This window comes from Bufo bufo, chromosome 2, assembly GCF_905171765.1.
Source record: "Bufo bufo chromosome 2, aBufBuf1.1, whole genome shotgun sequence".
Lineage (NCBI taxonomy): Eukaryota > Metazoa > Chordata > Amphibia > Anura > Bufonidae > Bufo > Bufo bufo.
This window is the reverse complement of record NC_053390.1, coordinates 241,110,256-241,125,885: the sequence shown is the minus strand read 5'-3', so window position 1 is coordinate 241,125,885 and position 15,630 is coordinate 241,110,256. Positions and strand designations below refer to the sequence as shown.

The 15,630-nt window shown below is 45.9% G+C and overlaps 1 pseudogene; it reads left to right on the top strand.

The window, feature by feature from the left end:
* The first annotated feature begins 268 nt into the window (after positions 1–268).
* LOC120992976 lies at positions 269–367 on the top strand (annotated as a pseudogene).
* The last annotated feature ends 15,263 nt before the right edge of the window (positions 368–15,630 follow it).

Here is a 15,630-nt window from a genome sequence, read left to right as displayed (position 1 = left end):
CTCTGGCAAAACATAGAATGTAAAATGGCTGCCAAAACGGGTTCTTTTATAGGGTGCGGGTGTGTCCATGTGCTTAGATATCTCAATTGGTTGTCCTGTCCCACCTGATGGATCTGTCATGGGTCTAAGTTCAGCGCAATTCAAAAGAATATGGCGCCGGCAGACATCCCCATATGTCCACATGTTCGGCAAATGGCGAACGCGCAAAGTACGCTGCGAAATGACCGCCGGGCGAACCGCAAGGCCATCTCTACTAATAATCCTAATAATCACTTCTCTGCCTTTTGGCTATGATCAAGTGTATTATTTGTTCTTATCAAGTCCTGGTGGTTTAGAACCACTGCCAGGATGAGAACAGATACCCACACGGCATCCATAGGGTGTACGGTTTAAGCCATTAGTGCCCTATGCTAGGTGACCAAGGGCCCTGCCGATGTTTGAAAGCCCGAGGTGCAGAAGTGCCCCAGGAGTGGTGACTGAGCTCACTAGGGGTGGGAGTAATGGCACATTTGCACACAATTCACTTTCGCACATTTTGAGCACACTCACCTCTATTCTTTGCCCGGCAATTAGGCCTGGCATAAGGAGAAGGAATTTTTATAATTCCGGCCTGATGTCCCGGCTGAACTTTAGCACACATTTACTTATTTATTTTTTCTGTTCACTGTGTGTTCACTCTCCATGTTTGTTTGACACAAGGATTTTTAGGGTTGTGGCGCCCTGAGGTAAAGGGGGTGTGTGTATGGCCATCTGGTTCCTCACCCCATGCAATACCCCTTGGGTTCTCCCTTTGGGGAGAGCCCAGACCTAGTATTGTTGATCTCCATGTCAACACCTGGGGTGGCAACCTAGGTAGAAACCGGAACACAGATTGGTGTACTATGGGCTTTGACTGAGGGTTGCCAGGGCATACTCCTGGCTTTGGCTGTGGGTTGCCTTTTTGTCTCAGTCCCTTGCAGGTGCATTCTGGGAAAGGTGTATAGGTGGCCCTTCTCTTATGGAGAGGGTCTGCGATAGACCCCAACCTTGTGCATGTTTTTGTGTGTCACGCTGCACGATTTTGTTACACGGGTGAGAAAAGCACACTCCTATATAAATACTTGCAGAAGGACCCCGCTTCGCACAGGTATATTTAATCTATTTAATTTAATGTTTGCTTGTGTCGTTAAAAACATATAGACATTATCCCCCATAACAGTGAGCTCTACAGCACCCGTCCCCTTTAACAGTGAACTCCCCAGTCCCCCACCCCTTAACACTGACCCCACCACAGTGCCCCGCCACTTTAAAATGGGACCTCCACAGCAGCCCATCGCCTTAACTTTGACCTTCACAGCAGCACACCCCTTTAACAATGATTTTCACAGTACCCCACTCTCTTAACAGTGACCTTACAGTACCCTGCTGCCTTAACAGTGACCTTCACAGCAGTTGCCCCAAGATGGAATTTTTTGCGACTGTCACATGTTGCAGTGCAACACCATAGACTATCATTATAAAAATCGTCAAGCGACACATGTCGTCGTGTAGCCCTAGCCTAAAGCTGACCTACAGCAGTGAAGAAAAATAACTGGGTTGTTATGGAATCCTGGAGTAAAACTGTGTGCATGTGGAGACTAAGGGCCTACGAGCTTCTATTGGCTGATAAGGGACATCTGACCATGTGTATGGCAGTTTGGATATGAAGAGAAAGACTTGCAGGCTTGTATTGGCTAATACAGGTCATTTTTGGGAATATCTCAGGAACGTAACGGTAGAGCTGTGACCCTCACAAGATTTCTTTCCAGGTACCAAGGGATGTGTATACCAAGTTTCGTTAAAATCGATGGTTGCGTTTTTGAGTGATCACGGAACATACATACACATATATATATGTCCTTCTTTTTATATATATATATATATATATATATATATATATACAGTACAGACCAAAAGTTTGGACACACCTTCTCATTCTCTTTATTTTCATGACTATGAAAATTGTAGATTCACACTGAAGGCATCAAAACTATGAATTAACACATGTGGAATTATATACATAACAAACAAGTGTGAAACAACTGAAAATATGTCATATCCTAGGTTCTTCAAAGTAGCCACCTTTTGCTTTGATTACTGCTTTGCACACTCTTGGCATTCTCTTGATGAGCTTCAAGAGGTAGTCCCCTGAAATGGTTTTCACTTCACAGGTGTGCCTGTCACGAGGGTATCAAGAGCCACGTCTGACTCCGTTATACCCGGGGTCAGGAAGTCGCAGCGGGTGGCTGCGCGCTCTATATCTAAAGATCACGTTGTTTCTTAGTGATTGTTTTCTGTGTTTGCCTTGCTATCCTTTTTGTCTCACTCAGGGATCCGTAGCTTCTCCTCCTCAGCTGTTTCTTGTCTGCCACTCCCAACCTCCTTATATTCTCCCCTCACACTTCTCTAGTTGCCAGTTATAGAGCTTCCTGCCTGGACATCTATACTGACCCACTGGAGTTGTGAATCCTGGTTGTCGTTCCAGAGTGCTACCCTCCGGATCCCTGTTGGGCTTATTGTTGTCTCCTGTTGTCGCCCACCTGGGATTATATGTTGAGTCTGTGTTGTCTGTCCTCCCCTTGGTGTTTTCCCTTAGAGCTAGTGGTGCGGACTAGTGTTCCCACCGCCCTGTTCACTATCTAGGGCTCAGCTTAGGGAAAGCCAGGGCTTTAGGCACGTGATCGGCGTACGGGTGAGGAACCCGTCTAGGGACGTCAGGGCAGCCAGGTGCCAGCCGCAAGGTGAGTCAGGGGTCACCACCTTCCCTCTCACTTGGGCAGGGCCTTCCTCGTTCCCTCCCTCTGTGTCACGTATGTGATAGTCACGCCGACCGTGATATTATAACTGGCCTTTACTTTTTAAAAAATAAATAAATAAAAAAAAAAAAAAATTTTTTTTTTTTTTTTTTTTTTTTCTCTACTTAGAATCCAATATGGATCCTATTGCTGCCTTGGCAAAACAGCTCAAGGCCTGTCTTTGGAGGTGGCAGGATTGAAGGCGTCTGTCCTCCAACAACAGCAGCAAATGCAGCAGACCGCACCCCCAGCGGTTGCTATGGGTAACCAGGTTGTTACAGAACCCAAGGTTGCTCTTCCTGACAGATTTTCTGGGGGAAGGGACAAATTTGCGACGTTCCGTGAGGCCTGCAAATTATATTTTAAGTTGCGCCCTTACTCCTCAGGTAATGAAGAACACCCGGTAGGGATTGTCATTTCCCTGCTTCAGGGGGACCCGCAATCCTGGGCGTTCTCGTTACCCCCTGGTTCTCAGGCTCTTCGGTCAGTGGAGGGATTTTTTGGGGCTTTGGGTCTCATATATGATGACCCTGACCGAGTCGCCCTGGCTGAGTCAAAGTTACGGAGACTCCTACAGGGAGATCGGTCAGCAGAGGAATATTGCTCAGAGTTCCGTAGGTGGGCTACAGATACTCAGTGGAACGACCCGGCTCTCAGGAGTCAGTTCTGCTCTGGGTTATCTGAAAGGGTTAAGGATGCACTGGCGCTGTATGAGACCCCCCTTTCCCTTGATGCTGTTATGTCCCTCTCTATCAGAATAGATAGACGTCTTAGGGAGAGATCGAAAATTCCTGAGCAATTGGTTACTTCTCCCAAGCAACAGTTAGTCTGTACTGACTTAGATGAGCCTATGCAGCTAGGCGGAACTTCTCGTCAGGTCCGTCCTCCCGAGGTTCGCCGTAGGGGGGGGGGCTTGTTTTTTCTGTGGGGGGAAGGGTCATTTCATTAATGTCTGTCCCTCCTTTCTCAAAAACAAAAGACCGTCGGAAAACTACTAACCCCAGGCTGTGCGGAGGATGTCAGCCGGGGGGTATACGTTTCCTCCATACGAACATCTCAATTTGTGTTACCAGCGGTCATTGTTTTTGGTGTTAAGACTGAGTCTATTTCGTTTTTTCTAGACAGTGGAGCAGGGGTAAACTTGATTGATGCCCATTTTGCCCACACTATGGGTTTGTCTCTCTGTACGCTGCAGAGACCTATTCCCGTATTCGCTATAGATTCTGCTCCTCTGTCTCAGAGAAACCTCACCCACATTGTTCATAATTTACACCTTCGGGTAGGGGACCACCATAATGAGTGTCTTTCATGTTACGTTCTGGAGGGCCTTCCCTCTCCGGTGGTATTGGGTCTTCCCTGGTTGGTAGCGCACAATCCAGTGGTGGATTGGCAGGCCAGGGAGATATTGGAGTGGAGTGAGCATTGCAGAGAGAATTGCTTAAATAACAATTGCTTAATCGCCTCCATAGCTCCCCTACCTACATTTATTTCGGACTTTGAGGACCTTTTTTTTTTTGATAAGGGTTGTCAGAAGCTACCACCTCATCGTCCTTATGATTGCCCGGTTAACCTGATTCACGGTGCAAAATTACCCAAGTCCAGGTTGTATAATCTTTCGGGTCCCGAGAGACAAGCCATGAAAGATTATATCTCCGAGAGTCTGGCTAAGGGACACATCAGACCCTCTTCTTCACCCGTGGCTGCAGGGTTTTTCTTTGTTAAAAAGAAAGATGGGGGCCTGCGTCCTTGCCTAGATTTCCGTGAGTTAAACCAGATAACCATCCGAGACCCATACCCTCTTCCTCTCATTCCTGACCTTTTTAATCAGATTGCGGGTGCTAGGTGGTTCTCCAAACTTGATCTTAGGGGGGCCTACAATCTGATTCGTATCAAGGAAGGGGATGAGTGGAAGACAGCTTTTAACACCCCTGACGGGCATTATGAAAATCTAGTTATGCCTTTCGGTCTGACCAATGCCCCTGCTGTCTTCCAACATTTCGTTAATGATATTTTTAGTCATCTCATCGGCAGGTTTGTAGTCATATACCTAGATGATATCTTAATTTATTCGGCTGATCTGAAAACACATGAGGTGCATGTCAGGCAAGTACTGCAGGTCCTACGGACGAATAAATTATATGCGAAAATTGAAAAATGTGTCTTCGCCGTTCAGGAATTACAGTTCCTGGGATATCTATTATCTGCTTCAGGTTTCCGCATGGATCCTGGGAAGGTCCAGGCAATTTTAGATTGGGATCTTCCTGAGAACCTTAAAGCCCTACAACGGTTTTTGGGTTTCGCAAATTTCTATAGAAAGTTCATTAAAAATTATTCAGTGATCGTTAAACCCCTTACCGACATGACTAGGAAGGGGACTGATTTTTCCAAATGGTCTGACGCCGCTAAAAATGCATTTTCCTCTCTAAAGGAGAGGTTTACCTCGGCACCTGTTCTAATTCAACCTGATGTCTCCCAGCCTTTTATTGTTGAGATAGATGCGTCAGAGGTGGAAGTGGGGGCTGTATTGTCTCAGGGTCCGTCTCCTGGCAAATGGCGTCCTTGCGCTTTTTTTCCAAAAAATTATCTTCTGCAGAGAAGAATTATGATATTGGAAATAGGGAACTGTTGGCGATTAAACTGGCGCTTGAAGAGTGGCGTCACTTCTTAGAGGGAGCAATCCACCCCGTCACGGTGATTACGGATCACAAAAACCTTCTGTACCTAGAATCGGCTAAGCGTCTCACCCCTAGACAAGCTAGGTGGTCGCTATTCTTTACCAGATTTAACTTTGTAATCACCTATCGTCCTGGGGCAAAAAATACCAAGGCAGACGCATTATCTCGTAGTTTCCCTGGAGGGGGTAATGTTAGTGATCCGGTACCTATTTTACAAAGAGGAGTGGTTGTCTCTGCTGTACACTCTGTTCTAGAGGGAAAGGTGTTAGAGGCCCAGGGGGACGCCCCGGCCTCTTGCCCCTCAGAGAAATTGTTTGTACCGTTAAACCTGCGTCTTGAATTATTAAAAGAACATCATAATTCGGCACTTGCTGGGCACCCGGGTAGTAAAGCAACCTTGGAGCTATTATCTCGTCATTTTTGGTGGCCAAGGTTGCGTCAGGATGTAATGGATTTCGTGTCTACTTGCTCTACTTGTGCATGCGCGAAAGTCTCTCATACACGTCCAGCAGGGTCTTTATTGCCACTTTTCATCCCCAATAGGCCATGGACACATCTGTCAATGGATTTCATCACTGACTTACCGTTGTCGGCGGGTAAAACAGTTATCTTGGTAGTAGTAGACAGGTTTAGCAAAATGGTACACTTTATTGCGCTACCCGCACTTCCTAATGCTAAAACTCTTGCTCAGGTGTTTATCAGTGAAATCGTGAAGCTTCACGGGGTCCCTTCCGATGTGGTTTCGGATCGGGGAACCCAGTTTATTTCTAAGTTTTGGAAAGCTTTTTGTTCCCGTTTGGGGGTACACTTGTCCTTTTCCTCAGCTTTCCATCCTCAGTCGAATGGACAGACTGAGCGTACCAACCAAAACCTAGAAACATATTTAAGGTGTTTTGTGTCTGAAAACCAAGAGTTGTGGTCATCATATTTACCGTTAGCTGAGTTTGCCATAAATAATCATTATCAGGAGTCCACTGGCAAGTCACCATTCCTTGGTGCATACGGTTTTCATCCCCAATTTTGTACTTTCAAAGAGGGGGAGTCTTCTGGGGTTCCCGAAGAGGAAAGGTTTTCTTCGTCTCTTTCATCGGTATGGCAGAAGGTGCAAGTTAACTTGAAAAAGATGAGTGGTAAATATAAATGCATGGCCGATAAGAAACGGTCACCAGGTCCGGACCTAGGAGTGAATGACTATGTGTGGTTGTCTACTAGGAATATTAAGTTGAAGGTTCCCTCTTGGAAACTGGGCCCTAGGTTCATTGGTCCCTATAAAATAGTAGCCGTCATTAACCCTGTGGCTTTTCGCCTGGAGCTACCTCAGACTTTTAAGATCCATAACGTCTTCCATAAATCGTTACTCAAGAAGTATGTTCCACCTCTAGAACCATCACCGCTGCCACCTCCTCCTGTTATTGTGGCTGGTAATCTGGAGTTTCAAATAGCCAGAATTGTTGATTCTCGTCGGGTCCGCCGCTCTCTTCAGTATCTGGTGCATTGGAGGGGTTACGGTCCCGAGGAAAGAATGTGGGTTCCAGCGTCAGAGGTAAACGCCAACAGGTTAATTCAGGCTTTCCATGCCTCTCATCCGGAGAGACCTGGTCCTGAGTGTCCGGAGGCCCCTCGTGAAAGGGGGGGTACTGTCACGAGGGTATCAAGAGCCACGTCTGACTCCGTTATACCCGGGGTCAGGAAGTCGCAGCGGGTGGCTGCGTGCTCTATATCTAAAGATCACGTTGTTTCTTAGTGATTGTTTTCTGTGTTTGCCTTGCTATCCTTTTTGTCTCACTCAGGGATCCGTAGCTTCTCCTCCTCAGCTGTTTCTTGTCTGCCACTCCCAACCTCCTTATATTCTCCCCTCACACTTCTCTAGTTGCCAGTTATAGAGCTTCCTGCCTGGACATCTATACTAACCCACTGGAGTTGTGAATCCTGGTTGTCGTTCCAGAGTGCTACCCTCCGGATCCCTGTTGGGCTTATTGTTGTCTCCTGTTGTCGCCCACCTGGGATTATATGTTGAGTCTGTGTTGTCTGTCCTCCCCTTGGTGTTTTCCCTTAGAGCTAGTGGTGCGGACTAGTGTTCCCACCGCCCTGTTCACTATCTAGGGCTCAGCTTAGGGAAAGCCAGGGCTTTAGGCACGTGATCGGCGTATGGGTGAGGAACCCGTCTAGGGACGTCAGGGCAGCCAGGTGCCAGCCGCAAGGTGAGTCAGGGGTCACCACCTTCCCTCTCACTTGGGCAGGGCCTTCCTCGTTCCCTCCCTCTGTGTCACGTATGTGATAGTCACGCCGACCGTGATAGTGCCCTGTCAGGTTTAATAAGTGGGATTTCTTGCCTTTATAAATGGGGTTGGGACCATCAGTTGCGTTGAGGAGAAGTCAGATGGATACACAGCTGATAGTCCTACTGAATAGACTGTTAGAATTTGTTTTATGGCAAGAAAAAAGCAGCTAAGTAAAGAAAAACGAGTGGCCATCATTACTTCAAGAAGTGAAGGTCAGTCAGTCAGCCGAAAAATTGGGAAAACTTTGAAAGTAAGGGCTATTTGACCATGAAGGAGAGTGATGGGGTGCTGCGCCAGATGACCTGGCCTCCACAATCACCGGACCTGAACCCAATCAAGATGGTTTGGGGTGAGCTGGACCACAGAGTGAAGGCAAAAGGGCCAACAAGTGCTAAGCATCTCTGGGAACTCCTTCAAGACTGTTGGAAGACCATTTCAGGTGACTACCTCTTGAAGCTCATCAAGAGAATGCCAATAGTAATCAAAGCAAAAGGTGGCTACTTTGAAGAACCTAGAATATGACATATTTTCAGTTGTTTCACACTTGTTTGTTATGTATATAATTCCACATGTGTTAATTCATAGTTTTGATGCCGTCATAGTCATGAAAATAAAGAAAACTCTTTGAATGAGAAGGTGTGTAAACTTTTGGTCTGTACTGTATATATATATATATATATATATATATATATATATATATATATATATTAGTATGGCAAGTGAAGAATGCACTAGTTTAAGCCATACATACATAAATAATACCTTATGAGATAAAGAACACTGTTTCACCTTTGCAATATATCTGCGTGCACCTCAGCAGATTTTAAGATGCAAGTCATACAAAAATGAACAAATACAAAAAATTAAAAACAATATACTGGGTGGATGGCCAACCAAAAGGCAAATGTAGGGAGATAGAGAAGTTTGAGCAGATTGATAAAAAAAAAATAGCAAGAAGTTAGGATAATAATTACATTAGCAATGGTATACAGGTACCTTAACTGCTTTTATCCAATCTGTTAATTATAAACTGAAATACTCTCATTTGCTAGGCCAGTGATTCTAAACCTGCGGTATGCAAGGGTTATGAGCTGCAGGTTGAGGGGATAATCCAACTTTATCCTCGTCCTGAGAATTCCAATGTCTAACTGCCCTGATGTTTACTCTGATAGGCTTCGGGCCTAATGCCATCATCAGACTTCAGTCCTAATGATGCTATCGCTCCACCTCACAGACTAGAAGAGGCATCAGACAGCAGTATGGAGGTGATTATTATGTTTTTCTATTTTTATTTGGCAACGTGCTGTTTGGACACTATAGGGGCAAGTGTCATTTTTATAATTGGGGAGGAGTAGCACTATTTGAACACTGGTACTACTGGAGGAAGTATAAGGGGGCATTTTTCAACTGACACACATAAGGGGACATTAGTACTACTGGGGAGCACTATAAGGGGGGCATTTTTTTCTACTGGCATACATAAGAGGCCATTATAACTGGGGGCCCTATTAAATGGCATTTTTTTTACTGGCACACAAAGGGGCATTATTACTACTGGGAGACACTATAAAGGGGGAATTTTTTTTCTACTTCACATTTTTAGGGGGCATTCATACTATTGGGGGCTCCATAGAGAAGCCTTTTTTTCTACTGGCACATATTATAAAGGGGAATTTGTACTATTAGGGGGTTTTAGTGAGCTTTAGAACTACTGATGGTCATTGTGGAGGGCTTTATTGCTACTTGGGCACTATAGGTAGCTTTAGTACTACTGGAGGCACTACAGGTAGGCATTATTACTTATGGGGGCATTATTTGTTGGGCACAATTATTTTTGTGGGCACTGTGTGGCAATAATTATTGAAGAAATCTGTATTTATGGTTCAAGTATTTTCAGGGAACTATCTGTTATTGCAGAAAAGTATTGGGAAGCACAGCAGGTACAGTATTGTTGGTGGCAGGAAGGAGTGTTCAGAAGGTAGAAGGATAATGGAAAAGTAAAACGTTGAGTTGAGCGGACACCTGGATGTTCGGGTTCGGCCGAAGTTCACAAAAAAGTTCGCGTTCGGGACCCGAACTTGACCCCGACCCCAATTGAAGTCAATGGGGACCCGAACTTTTGAGCACTAAAATGGCTCTAAAAATGTAATGGAAAGGGCTAGAGGGCTGCAAATGCCAGCAAAATGTGGTTAAGAGCATGGCAAGTGCTCTGCAAACAAATGTGGATAGGGAAATGACTTAAAATAACATAAAATAAATAAAAATAAAAAATAATAATCTTGATCTAGGAGGACAAGGTCCATATGGAGTAGGATGTTGAGGAGGCAGTGGATGTGGCGGTGTAGGTGGAAGTGGTGGTGGAGGAGGAGGTAGCCTACACAGATTTTTGGTTTTAATTATTATAATTTTTTTATTAGGGTACACCAGAAAACATTGGGAAATATAAAATGTGATAACCCCCCTCCAGCCGTGCTAAACAAACGTTCAGACAATACACTGGCTGCAGGGCAGGACCTCCAAGGCGTAAAGGGCAAGCTCAGGCCATGTGCCCAATTTGGAGACCCAGAGGTTGAAGGGGGCAGACCCATCAGTCAGTACGTGTAGGCGTGTGCACACATACTGCTCCACCATGTCGCACGTCCCTGTGATGTCCACAATACAATTGGATATCTGCTCTATCAACTTTTGATGTTCTTTTCTGCGCCTACCATGTTGATCACAGTCAGCGGCGAATCGAGGTTCCACGCCGGAGAGGGAGCGTTAGAAAGAGAGACCACATCCAAGGGAGGTTAATTGTTTGAAATTAAATATGATCGAGCGGAAAAGTAGGACAAATTATTGAAGCGCAAATGTGGGACAAGTTGTTAAAGTTTAAGCATTGAATGAAAGGAGGGGGTGCGCATCAATTAAAGAAGAATTTTTAAAATTTAATTACCTGTCAACTATGCAGAGCAGGGGTTTGTATACGGCAAAATTGGTAAAATGTCACCTGACAATGTAACAGAGCAGGTGTCACAACCAGACAGCTGAGAAGCTCTGACAGAAACCGTTCAGAACCTCCTCCTTGAGTTTTCTTTGTTTTGGTTTCAGTTCCTCATCTCGTTAGCCTATCTCAGCTGTCATGCAGTTGGACTGATTGCTTCCCTTTAAATTCCTCCCCATAATGCAGTAGTGTGCGGCTTATACAACTTCCTGGAGTGTGTGTGCATGCTGTTCCTAGTTCCCAGTCGTCTGCAAGATAAGTGCTGTATATGTATTTGTGATTTTCTGTCTGCTGGATAGAGGTGACCCTGACTCCCTCCGTGTCTGTGTAGGGAGCCGGTGGTCGTGTCCCCTCACTATTGTAGGGTCTTTAGGTGTTAGATAGTCGAGGTACGTGGATATGCGACCATTCACCTTTGGGGTGTTCGCATAGGATGAGCAGTCAGGGAGAGTCTGCCAGGTCCATGCAGGGCTCTCCCTTTTGTTCCTTAGTTGTGGATGCAGTGAGTCATTGATTATATTGCATTGTCTTGTTTCCTGTACACCATCCGTGACATTATAAGCCGCCCAAAACCGTCTCAAGCATGGATCCGGTTTCACTTTTGGCTGAACGCTTCCAGGGTCTTTCATTGGAGGTAGCTGATCTCTGTAAGACTTTTTCTCAGTTTCAAGTGACCGGTTCAGCTTGCGTTCATGGAGTTTGTTCTGAGCCTAAGATCTCGCTCCCGGATACGTTCTCCGGGGGTAGTGAGAATTTTGTGCGTTTTAGAAAGGCTTGCAAACTCCATTTTCGCCTTCTTCCCCATTCCTCTGGTGATGAGGAACGGAGGGTGGGGATCATTATATCGCTGCTCAGGGATAACGCTCAGTCCTGGGCCTTTTCGCTGCCGGAAGGGAGACGGCCCCTCTGTTCAGTGGATGAATTCTTTTTAGCCCTGGGTCAGATATATGATGATCCGGATCATATTGCTCTGGCTGAGTCTAGACTACGTCTGTTATGCCAGGGTAAACAATCCGCAGAGATATACTGCTCAGAATTTCAGAGATGGGCAGCTGATACTGGTTGGAATGATGCTGCACTCCGAAGTCAATTTTGCCATGGTCTTTCAGAGGGATTGAAAGATGCATTTGCCTTTCATGAGAGGCCTATCTCCTTGGACTCTGCTATGTCTCAGGCCGTTCGTATTGACAGGCGTCTTAGAGAGAGAGGAGAGATCTCTCCTTCCTGTCATACTCAGTCCCAGGACAGTGCAGCGGTCTCTTTCTGTGCGCAGGGGTCTCAGTCGCTGTCAGCCCCTTCTGAGCAGGAGCCCATGCAGCTGGGGTTGATTGCCTCTGACAATAGAAGATTCAGCCCGCATGGGAGGGTTCGTTTTTGTTGTGGAGATATAAATCATTTGGCAAATGTTTGTCCCTCTAGGAGATACAGGCAGTTTTCTGGGAGTATTAAAGAAACAAAAAGGAAAAAATCTTTTAAAAATGTTCCGTCTGTTACTATTGGCAGGGTTGAGGCGGAAATTGAAGGTTTTCCGTTTGCTTGTAGTTCCCGTTTTGTCCTGCCTGCTAGGGTGGCGCTAGAGAGCAAGAGCATTTTTTGTGAGATTTTTGTGGATAGTGGAGCAGCTGTCAATCTCATTGATAATCAATTTGCAATAACTCATGGTTTCCAGGTATGCACTTTGGGAAAGGATATTCCTGTTTTTGCTATTGATTCCGCTCCACTTTCTCAGAAATCATTAAAGGGCATAGTTCACAATATCCGTTTAATTGTGAGTGATGCTCATGTTGAGGATGTGTCCTGTTTCGTCCTTAGCGGTTTGCCTACTCCTCTACCCTGGGGCTACCCTGGCTCACTAAACATAACCCCACCATTGATTGGCAAGCGAGGCAAATAAATGGTTGGAGTGACTTTTGCAGAGAGAATTGCCTCACGACATCTGTTTCAGAGGTTTCTACTAAGACTGTACCACCTTTCCTCTCTGAATTTTCGGATGTCTTCTCTGAGAGTGGAGTTCAGGATTTGCCACCGCACAGGGAGTACGATTGCCCTATTAATCTCATCCCAGGTGCCAAGCTGCCTAAATCTCGTTTATACAATCTTTCCCAACCTGAGAGGGTCGCTATACGTGCTTATATCTCTGAGAGTCTGAGAAAAGGACACATACGACCCTCGAAGTCACCTGTTGCCGCTGGTTTTTTCTTTGTTAAGAAAAAAGATTGTTCTTTAAGACCTTGTCTGGATTTCAGGGAGCTGAACAGTATCACTATTTGTGACCCTTATCCGCTTCCTCTGATCCTGGACCTGTTTAACCAGGTTGTTGGGGCTAAAGTCTTTTCCAAATTAGATCTAAGAGGGGCATACAACCTGGTCAGAGAAGGAGACGAATGGAAGACGGCCTTTAATACCCCTGAGGGTCATTTTGAGAATTTGGTTATGCCTTTTGGTTTAATGAATGCCCCAGCCGTTTTTCAGCATTTCGTGAACAGCATTTTTTGTCATTTAATGGGAAAATTTGTATTAGTGTATTTGGATGACATTTTGATTTTTTCTCCTGATTTCAAAACTCATAAGGAACACCTACGTCAGGTCTTGCTCATCCTGCGGGAGAATAAATTATACGCGAAACTGGAAAAATGTGTGTTTGCGGTTCCAGAAATTCAATTTCTGGGGTTTCTTCTCTCCGCTTCTGGTTTTCGCATGGACCCCGAGAAGGTCCGCGCTGTGCTTGAGTGGGAGCTTCCTGAGAATCAGAAGGCGCTGATGCGTTTTTTGGGCTTTGCCAATTATTACAGGAAGTTTATTTTGAATTATTCCCCTGTTGTTAAACCACTCACTGATATGACCAGAAAGGGGGTAGATTTTTCTTCCTGGTCGGTAGAGGCGCGTAAGGCCTTTTCTAATATCAAGGAGAGTTTTGCTTCCGCTCCCATCCTGGTACAACCTGATATTTCTTTACCCTTCATAGTTGAGGTTGATGCTTCTGAGGTAGGGGTGGGTGCGGTCTTGTCTCAGGGTTCCTCTCCTGCCAAATGGCAATCGTGTGCCTTTTTCTTGAAGAAACTCTCCTCCGCAGAGAGAAATTATGATGTGGGAGATAGGGAATTGTTGGCCATCAAGTTGGCTTTTGAGGAATGGCGCCATTGGCTAGAGGGAGCCAGACACCCTATTACCATGTTTACTGACCATAAAAATCTGGCCTACTTGGAGTCAGCCAAGCGTCTGAACCCGAGACAGGCCAGATGGTCTTTGTTCTTTTCAAGGTTTAATTTTGTTGTCACGTTCCGCCCTGGGGTTAAGAATGTGAAGGCAGATGCCCTGTCACGTTGTTTTCCGGGAGGTGGGAATTTTGAAAACCCGGGTCCCATTTTGGCTGAAGGTGTGGTGGTCTCTGCTCTTTTTCCTGAATTGGAGGCAGAGGTGCAGGCAGCCCAGTCAGAGGCTCCTGATCTTTGTCCTCCTGGGAGGTTGTTTGTGCCTCTCGCTTTGAGACACAAGATTTTTAAGGAACACCACGATACGGTCCTTGCTGGGCACCCGGGGGCAAGAGCCACACTGGATCTCATCGCTCGGAGATTCTGGTGGCCTGCGCTTCGTAAGTCGGTTGAGGGTTTTGTGGCAGCTTGCGAGACTTGCGCTCGTGCCAAAGTCCCTCATTCACGGCAATCAGGTCCTCTCCTTCCCTTACCCATTCCTTCCCGTCCTTGGACACATCTGTCCATGGACTTCATAACGGACCTGCCTCGTTCCTCGGGGAAGACTGTGATTCTGGTGGTGGTGGACCGTTTTAGCAAAATGGTGCATTTCATCCCTTTTCCTGGTTTGCCCAATGCTAAGACGCTGGCGCAGGCATTTATTGACCACATTGTCAAATTGCATGGTATTCCTTCAGACATAGTCTCTGATAGGGGCACGCAGTTTGTTTCCAGATTCTGGAAGGCTTTCTGTTCTCGCTTGGGGGTTCGGTTGTCATTCTCTTCTGCTTTCCACCCGCAGTCGAATGGCCAGACAGAGCGCGTCAATCAGAATCTGGAGACATATCTGCGCTGTTTTGTGGCGGAGAATCAGGAGGATTGGTGTTCTTTTTTGTCCCTTGCTGAGTTTGATTTAAATAACCGTCGTCAGGAGTCCTCTGATAAGTCACCATTTTTTGGTGCATATGGGTTTCATCCGCAGTTTGGGACTTTCTCGGGAGAGGGGTCTTCTGGTTTACCTGATGAGGACAGATTCTCCTCGTCTTTGTCATCTATTTGGCAAAAGATTCAGGATAATCTAAAGAGCATGAGTGAGAGATATAAGCGTGTGGCAGATAAGAGACGTGTGCCTGGTCCGGACCTGAATGTTGGTGATCTGGTGTGGTTGTCTACCAGGAATATCAAATTGAAGGTTCCCTCCTGGAAGTTGGGTCCTAGGTTTATTGGGCCTTACAAGATCCTGTCTGTCATTAATCCTGTTGCCTACCGTCTTGATCTTCCTCAGACTTGGAAGATCCTTAGTGTTTTTCATAAGTCCTTATTGAAACCTTATGTTCAACCTATTGTACCCTCGCCTTTGCCTCCTCCTCCGATTATGGTTGATGGGAATCTTGAATTTAAGGTCTCTAGGATTGTGGATTCTCGTCTTGTCCGCGGTTCTCTCCAGTACCTCGTTCATTGGGAAGGTTATGGTCCTGAGGAGAGGATGTGGGTCCCAGTGACGGACATTAAGGCCACTCGTCTCATCAGGGCTTTCCATAGGTCCCATCCTAAGAAGGTGGGCTCTGAGTGTCCGGAGTCCACTCGTAGAGGGAGGGGTACTGTCACAACCAGACAGCTGAGAAGCTCTGACAGAAACCGTTCAGAACCTCCTCCTTGAGTTTTCTTTGTTTTGGTTTCAGTTCC